This window comes from Mirounga leonina, unplaced genomic scaffold, assembly GCF_011800145.1.
Source record: "Mirounga leonina isolate KUSES-001 unplaced genomic scaffold, KU_Mleo_1.0 Mir_166, whole genome shotgun sequence".
Classification (NCBI taxonomy): domain Eukaryota; kingdom Metazoa; phylum Chordata; class Mammalia; order Carnivora; family Phocidae; genus Mirounga; species Mirounga leonina.
In genome coordinates this window covers 6204281-6212415 of record NW_023270418.1, presented here as the reverse complement: position 1 = coordinate 6212415, position 8135 = coordinate 6204281, and the positions used below count along the sequence as shown (strand labels likewise).

The following is an 8135-nucleotide window of genomic DNA, read 5'->3' as shown; positions in this document are numbered from 1 at the left end:
AGATTTTATTTGTTTATTTGACACAGAGAGACACAGTGAGAGAGGTAACACAAGCAGGGGGAGTAGGAGAGGGAGAAGCAGGCTTCCCGCTGAGCAGGGAGCCCGATGGGCTCGATCCCAGGACCCTAAGATCATGACCTGAGCTGAAGGCAGATGCTTAATGACTGAGCCACCCAGGCGCCCCTGGGTGGGTTTTAGGTTTTAAATTTTAAAGATATTTTAAATGAGTATCAAATACCCTGGTAATCATTGTTCATAGAAGGGTAAATAAAGGAGCTAACTCCTTATTTTCTTTTTTATCCTATGAAAGAGACACACTAGAGTTTTGTTCAATATTAAATAATCTTATCCGCTCAATGGACAAGTACTTAAAAGTGAATTATAAGTGAAAATGAGAACTGATTCGATATTTCAAAATCTTAAGTAGTTGATATTGACTTTTCTTTTTGTGTTTCTACAGTAGAAAAAAATAGATATTTAATGGTCACTTTTCATGATGCTGAAAGAGCACATGGATGCCAGAGTTAAGCTTTGTACCCCTAAGATAGCAATATCAATACCAGCATTTAGCCTGCATTCAATTGCAGAGGTGCTGCTGAATCACAAGTGGTTGGGTTCTGAGTAATTGGCAACCCCTTTATCATTAAGTAACTGACAACCACTGATACCTGACTTTAGCTTTTTTATGTAGATTTTAAAACTTGGGAACTATATTTGTAAACTATCAGAAGTGAAAAACAATCAACATTGAGAACAAAACAACTGAGCAGTATTATTCATAGGAGATTTAACCAGATCGCTGTGCATTTTTTAGGATTTCATTTTACATATAGGTTGAACCATATTAAGTTCTATTTATATAAATCAAAAAGAGTAAAAATCTTAGAAATTGTATGTAATTCAACATGAGAAAGAAAATGAGAGGGCTTTTCATGGAGCTATGCCATGGCAGCAGCCATTTTTTCAGGATCTAATGGATTTAGGCTACTGTATTAATTCTAACACTAATATTCCTTCATTCATCCAGCAATATTTATTGAGGGCAGACCATGTACTGTGGATGTAGGTTACCCTACTGGGCAGAACAACCAATATGTTTACCCTCATCAAATTTGCAATGTAGTAGAGACACATTAAATAAATAAGTAAAATATATGTGTGGTATCTTAATTAGTATTAAGTGCTGAGAACAGAAATATATAGCAGGGAAGGAAGTTATTTTTTAGAGAGTCAGGGTTGAAATTTTAAAGTAGTTGTTCTGGAAGGTTTCAAGAAGAAATAAAGTCTGAAGGGAAGGGACTGACAAGTCATGTAATTGTAAAAAAGCCTTCCTGGCAGAGGGAAAAGCAAGCATAAAACAGCCTGAAGCAGGAGAATGCCTGGTGTGAGGAGAAGGTCAATATTGACAGAAGAGGTGAACTAGAGGGAAAAATAATGAATAATAAGATGAGCAAAATATGGCGGCACCAGAGCCTTTTGAATCAGAGTAAAGATTTTGGCTTTTATTCTAAGTGAGGTCAGAAGACTTGGGAGGTTCTGAACAAAGAAGTGACATTATCTTATTTTTTTTCTAACAGACTCACTCTGTCTAGTGGGTTGGGAATAAATTTAGGAGCAGGGATAGAAGCTGGAAGACAAATCAGGAGGCTGTTATAATTATTCCAGTGAGTCATGATTTATTTGAGACAGAATGAGGCACCATGTAGGGGATGGTAAGAGGTTGGATTCTTGATATATTTTAAAAAATAGAACTGAGAGTATTTCCTGAAATACAGGATATTAGTGTGAGGGAAAGAGAGGTATTGGGAATGACTCCAGCATTTTTGGCTTTAATAGGAAGAACGAAAAAGTTGTTATAAATATGTTGGAGAAGATGTAGGAAGCCTAAGTTTGTGGTAGAAAGGATATCAGAATTTCAGTTGTGGATATACTGCATTGAGAAGCCAAGTATGATGAAGTTTTAGAATATAAGTGAAGTCCAGAGCCGACAACCAAGAAAGAATTCTTAAGACATCTCTGGTGCAAAAGGTGATTTTATTAAAGCACGGGGACAGGACCCGTGGGCAGAAAGAGCTGCTGCACTGTGGTCTTGAGGAGTGGCTGATTATATACTCAGGAGTTGGGGAGGTGAGGACGAAGGGGGTGTCCAGAAGGACTGTCATATGCTAAAGACTCTCAGGATACTAGAGGCCTGGTTATTGTCAAGCCAAGGCTGTTTTCCCCTCTAATGAGGCACTAACATGAAGACAGTTGGGAGTTTCCTGGAGGAATGTTCCATTCCTCCTATCACATATCCTTGTCAATGAGCTTTAGGTTTAGAAAAAATTCAGTTTTATTTACATTTCCTTCTGCCTCAGCCTCCCTTAATTTTATGGAGGGGAGGGTGATGTCAGGGCTTCGGGAACTGAGTTATGGGTCTCTGGAAATTAGGCTGTTGATAAGAAAGCTTCTTCCTTGTAAATCACTAGGACATTTGTAAACTGAGGGAGACTTCTGTCCTGCCAAGACTTTGATCTCTATCAGTTAACCATTTGTTTTTACTTTAGGGCTGCCAGGAGTGCCTGAGGAATGTCACATATATCACATGGTGGGGTGGGGGGTGTAGGGTGCCTTCTTCTGCTTTGTCCTCACTTGCCTTCTGCTCCCTCATCAAGTAGGTATTCAGTGTCAAGTAGCACATCAAGTAGGATTCAGTTAGGGAATCACAACCAGTAAGAATGGTATGGAAGAAAGGGTTTATTATAGAGATTAGATTTCCAAAATTATTGGAACTGATGAAGAATTTTTTTGTGAAAGCTGTACTTTTCGTATGTGGTGGTGGTCGTCCTGAAATCACTCTTCAAAAGCAGGGTTGACAGTTTTGGAGAAAACAGACAGTGAAACAGAATTATCAGTATAAAACAAACACCAAAACAATATGGAAAAATCTACAATGGCAAAATGGAACCTGTGAGAACAAACTGGAACGTGTGTCTCTCTCTTACTCCCTCTTATATCACTGATGAAGTTTGCTTGGAGAAGTCAGATCACTTCACTATAGAGAACACGATGTGCTCTGTCGCAAACCAGAGAAGTTGAAAAGAGAAAATGTAACAGCTAGAAAAGATGGATGCTGTGAATTTCCTCATTAACAAAGTGAGCGAGATCAGCAAAAATGTGTGTTAGCAGCACCAGGCCTGCTTGGTGGCCATTGCTTTGCCTCCACATCTCATTTTCTCCCCTTGTCATCAACCCTAACTTGTAAATACTAACCCAGATTAGCCAAATTGACACAGTACAAAACTACCACTACCACATGTAGGCAGTTACATAGTGTATCTACAATGTAGGAAGGAGAAATGGGCTTAAAGTGTACACCTGGATTTATTCTTTCAGAGGTGATACTCAAAGTAAAGCAATTGGATTCCATCACCCAAAACATACATGTTGGTAGAAGATAGAGAAGTGTTTAAGAATGAAGCCCCAGAAGAAGAAGAAAAAAAGAATGAAACCCCAGAGCACTCTAATTTTTTGATATTAAGGATATGAGGAAGAACTTGCCAAGGACTCTGAGTAGTAACAGTCAACGTGTAGGACGAAAATCTAGTCAGGGTGGGATCCAGAAAGTCAAGTGAAACAGAGTGATTCAAGAAGGGAAAGTGATTGTTTCTCCTCCTCCATCCACAATTATTGAATTCCCCTGTGGGGAAAATGGGCTTTGGGTTTTCATCCAAACTGTTTACCCAGATATAATAAAGAGTATAAGACAGTACCAGTTTTCTTCTGTGTCATTAGATGGCAGAATCACTTGAAATACATATTTCCTTTTGTAAATGAGAAAAATGTTTATTAAGGAAACAACAATTTAACAGCTCTCCCTTAGGAGACTTTTATGGACTAGAGCATAATCTGAAGACAATTACAGTTTCAGTCATAAGCACACTACATAGGGTGCTTATTTTATAAACAGAAGGATGCTGAAGTTTGTGACATGCTGACATAATTGTGTTATTAAATTTACAGGGTTTAGTGGTAATTGTGATTAAACCCTTGGGCAGCAGCTCTTCCAAAGAATGCAGTCATCATGTGACTCAACAGCTCCCCATTAGCAAAATTTGTAATCATAATCATCTTTCACCATTACAGGTGAAATGGAATACCTGTATTCCTAAAGGAAGTTGTTCTTCAGTCTGATAGTTTAAGTACCCCTGGTTGTCTGCCATGTTGTTAATGAAATATTTTAACAGCCCATACGATTAAGTACAACACAGTCCCATTATCTGGAATGTCCAAACTGGAAATAATTTCATCCTCGTTAATGATGTTCAAACCATATTCTTTAGTTAAGGATGTATATCTTAAAACTCGAAGAAATGGAAGATTGCTGCAGAATAATTTTAATTCTTACTTTGTAATGGCGTCTCTTGCCTGGCCTGTGGACTGCAGCATTTTGTCAATATGATTACCACAGCAGAAGCATCTTTGTTTGCTTTAATAGTAAGTGGTTTGCTGCTTTATGGGTGCACCCTAATCTGCAGTTGTATAGGGAATTGTGCCTCAAACAGGTAAGTATCCTTGGACCTCTTTGGCCACAAAGTCCTTTCAGGTATAAGCTAAAATCCAAACAGATGGAGTCTGTTTGCTGATATTTATGCAACAATCATCATTAATTATATCTTTAGTATTGATTGGGATCTGAATTGTATTTATTGCTGTGTTTATATTTTTAAAAGCTTCTTAAAAATTATCTTCATCTTATGGAGCCCCAGTATCATTCTTTAGAATCCTTTGTCTAATCAAATCTCTGAGGTTCTCTTTTTCCTTACACATTTTAGGTGGTCATCCATTTGTTCCATTATTCTACTGTGCTAAATATTTAGCTATAGCAATCAATGGAGTATGGCTATGGGCCTTCCCTCCATCCCCCAATATGATCCAAATCGTAAGGCTGTAAATGTTCTCTCAACTCAGGAAATGGTTTATCTAGTTGTAGATCTCCTAATACATTATCTGAGTAAAATTCTATTACTCGATGTTCTTTTATAATGATCCTCCTATAGCCAACCAGCCATATATAGCCTACACATTAAAAGGGGGATGTGGGAATTCCAGAAGATTTCAGCTAAATGTAATAGTATACTTTCAGGGAGCCTAGTTGCAAGCACAATAGTAAACCTACAGCAAAAAGAATGGTCATTGCTTGGGTTTTCTGAACTCTCTTCCACAAACTTAATAGATACATTGTTATTTAATTCTTACAAGAGTTCCACAACTTGAGCTTAGTTCTTGCTGACACTGCTGTTTTATAGGAAAAAATAATGTTTTCAGCATTCTCTGCTGATCTGATTTCCATCAATAATTGTAAATGAATCGAGACCTAGTAGTTCCAAGTTGTTAAAAATTTCAGTTCCTGTGGCTCTTGCATTTATTAGGTAACCTTGAGCAGACCCTAAAGTCTCTTGCCCATGATTACTCCACAACTGCAGCTGCCCAGCCCCCACGGAATAGCCAGTAACAGCCTGCAAAGTGCCACCATCATCTCTTGAAGTTTTTTTTTTTTAATCAGAAAACTTTCTCATTCTTTTTATTTCCAGCGTTATTGAGATATAATTGATATATAACATTGTGTAAGTGTAAGGTATACAACATGAAGACATTTTTAATATTATATTTTAATATGGTGAACAATGAAGTTTACTATAAAACTGAATTTCACTAGGAACATTTTCTGTTCATATGTTGTCCATTTCATTGATTTAGAGTGTTACCTTGATGTTCCTGTCTAGTCAAATCTACAGATGAGAGGAAGTTTACAAAAGGAGTAAGAATAAACTATCTTGAACAAAAATAAAAAACAAAACCCAACTCTTCAGTTCAGATTTCATTTTAAGCCCATTTTATACTTGTAAGTGGAGATGCCAGGATAAATTTAATAAACTGTATAAACTATGAAGACTCTTCAACCTATCTGTCATGTAGTCATTTGTCAGTTGCTCTTATACAGAGCTGGTGCTACAGTGTTTATTTCCAGCTCTCCAGCTGGGTCACTTAGTTAATCTCTCTTTACCTTTAAAAATAGGGATAAATTGTTCTTTGACTTACCTCGATGAGATGATGTGACTGCTGATGAGATGACATTTGTGAAACAATTTGATTGTCTCACAAAATAATTGCCATATGATTTCAAAACCACCTACTGGATTTTTTTCCTATCTGAAGAACAAACCCCTGAAATTAGATTACTCCTGCAGCTTTACATGGTTTAAAATGAAAGGAGATTTTTTTTTCCTACAAGAAACAATGTATGGTTGCCAAAGGTGGCCTGTCTGACTCAGAGAAATCTCTAGTGATTAAATGATGTTCTCACACATGTACAGTAGGCATATGCATCTCTGAGAGATGCAGATGAAGTCCTCAAGACAGAAGACTTAGGACTCTGATTCCAGGGAATCAGCTATCTTCCCTGTGAACTGTTTTGTAGCATTACTAAAATTTACTAAATGTAATATGGTATCCCGCCTGTATGGGAACTTGGAAGAGTTTGGAAAAAGGATGGTAAATAAAAACTATGGAAATCTGAAAAAACGTTCCTGAGCACTTTTGAGTACTTTTTTATTATTATTATAAGCTTAATATCTGCTTGAAGTTTATGATGTTATTAAAATAGTTAACACAAGGATAGCTTGAATTATTAAAGGCTAGTGTGTAGATTTCAAAATTCTATAGCCATAATATAGCCCGAAGATAACATTTGGAGAACTGAGTTCTTCTTTAATATATGCATGCATGCCAATATTTATAAGGACACACTATTTTCTAGGCAGTGTGTCAGCATTGGGAAAATGTGGTTGTTAGTACTACATTTCAAAATGAATGTTAATTATTAATATGACATATCAATTATATTGACCAAACAATTATTCCCTACTCCACAAGGGAAGAAAATAAACACATGATTTATTTGTTGTTTTATTTTTGCAAAGTTTCAAGATAGGATATTTCTGGTATTCAGGACATTGATTTCACTGATAATTAGCCCCACAACACTATTAGAAAAACTGCCAAGTCCTTTTATGCTCCAGTTTGTTGATTTCCAAATTGATTAAGTGCAAAGAGAAACATAAATTAGAGTGTCCATATCTGTTTTTTAGGTTCATATAGTCCATTAATTTACTAATACACATATATGTTTAATATAAAGTTCTCTACTTCATAGAATACATGATGGGTGGATGACAACTTGGATGACCTCTTAATCACCTTTTTCATATTATTTTATCTTATCCAATTAATACTCAGTCTTTAAAAAATACTAATATATTTCTAGTTTAAGCTCTGAATCTCATGGTATTTATTTCTGTTTTCCATACCCATACCCCAACCACCCAATTACCAATTATTATCAATTTTAGAAATACATCTCAATCCCTTCTCTCTTTTTTTTTTTCACCATTCTCACATTTTGAATGCCCTAATTTCAACTGTAGTCCTACTTTGCACCAAGTGTTGTCTCCTCCCAGTATGCTTCCGCATGAATTTTGAATTACCCTCTTTAGAACAGGAGTGAAAAGTTTCTTGTTGGTTTATGTCATCTATAAAAAATAAAATCTAAGCTCTTTTGCAGTAAGGCATCCAGACCCTTTGTGACCTGCCCCAAAAATACCCTGTCCTTTTTCTATGACTCCCTCACACACATTCTAGTTTTTTTTAATGTGACACATATTTTCATATATTTTCTTTAATGTGACGTGCCATTCTTTCTGTCATTCTTTCCAGACTCTATTTTATAATCTCTATGTATGCCTCAAGACCAAGCTCTCATTCTGCTTCCCTGATACAGCTTTGTAAACCTCATGCCACTGCGTGATTTAACTTATTATAATAGTTTCCATGCTTTATTATAGGGTTTCTTCCATTTGTTTTTCTAACTAGGCTAAAAGTTCCTTAAAGGTATACACCAAGAGTTATTGCTTTCTTATGATTCTAGAAAAACGTAAGAGAAGGCCTAGGCTATATAAAACACCCAGTAAACATCAAATGAGCAAACTAGATCCATTCTTCATAACTAGATCATTCTTCATTCTCAGTCTTCTTCAAATATCCACCAGCTCCATGAATTAAACTTACGACTAATTTTAATGTAGTACCTATCAAGA

General features: G+C 36.3%; 1 pseudogene; it reads right to left on the bottom strand.

Moving 5' to 3' along the window:
- Positions 1-4005: 4005 nt before the first annotated feature.
- Positions 4006-6117, bottom strand: LOC118016250 (annotated as a pseudogene).
- Between the last annotated feature and the right edge of the window lie 2018 nt (positions 6118-8135).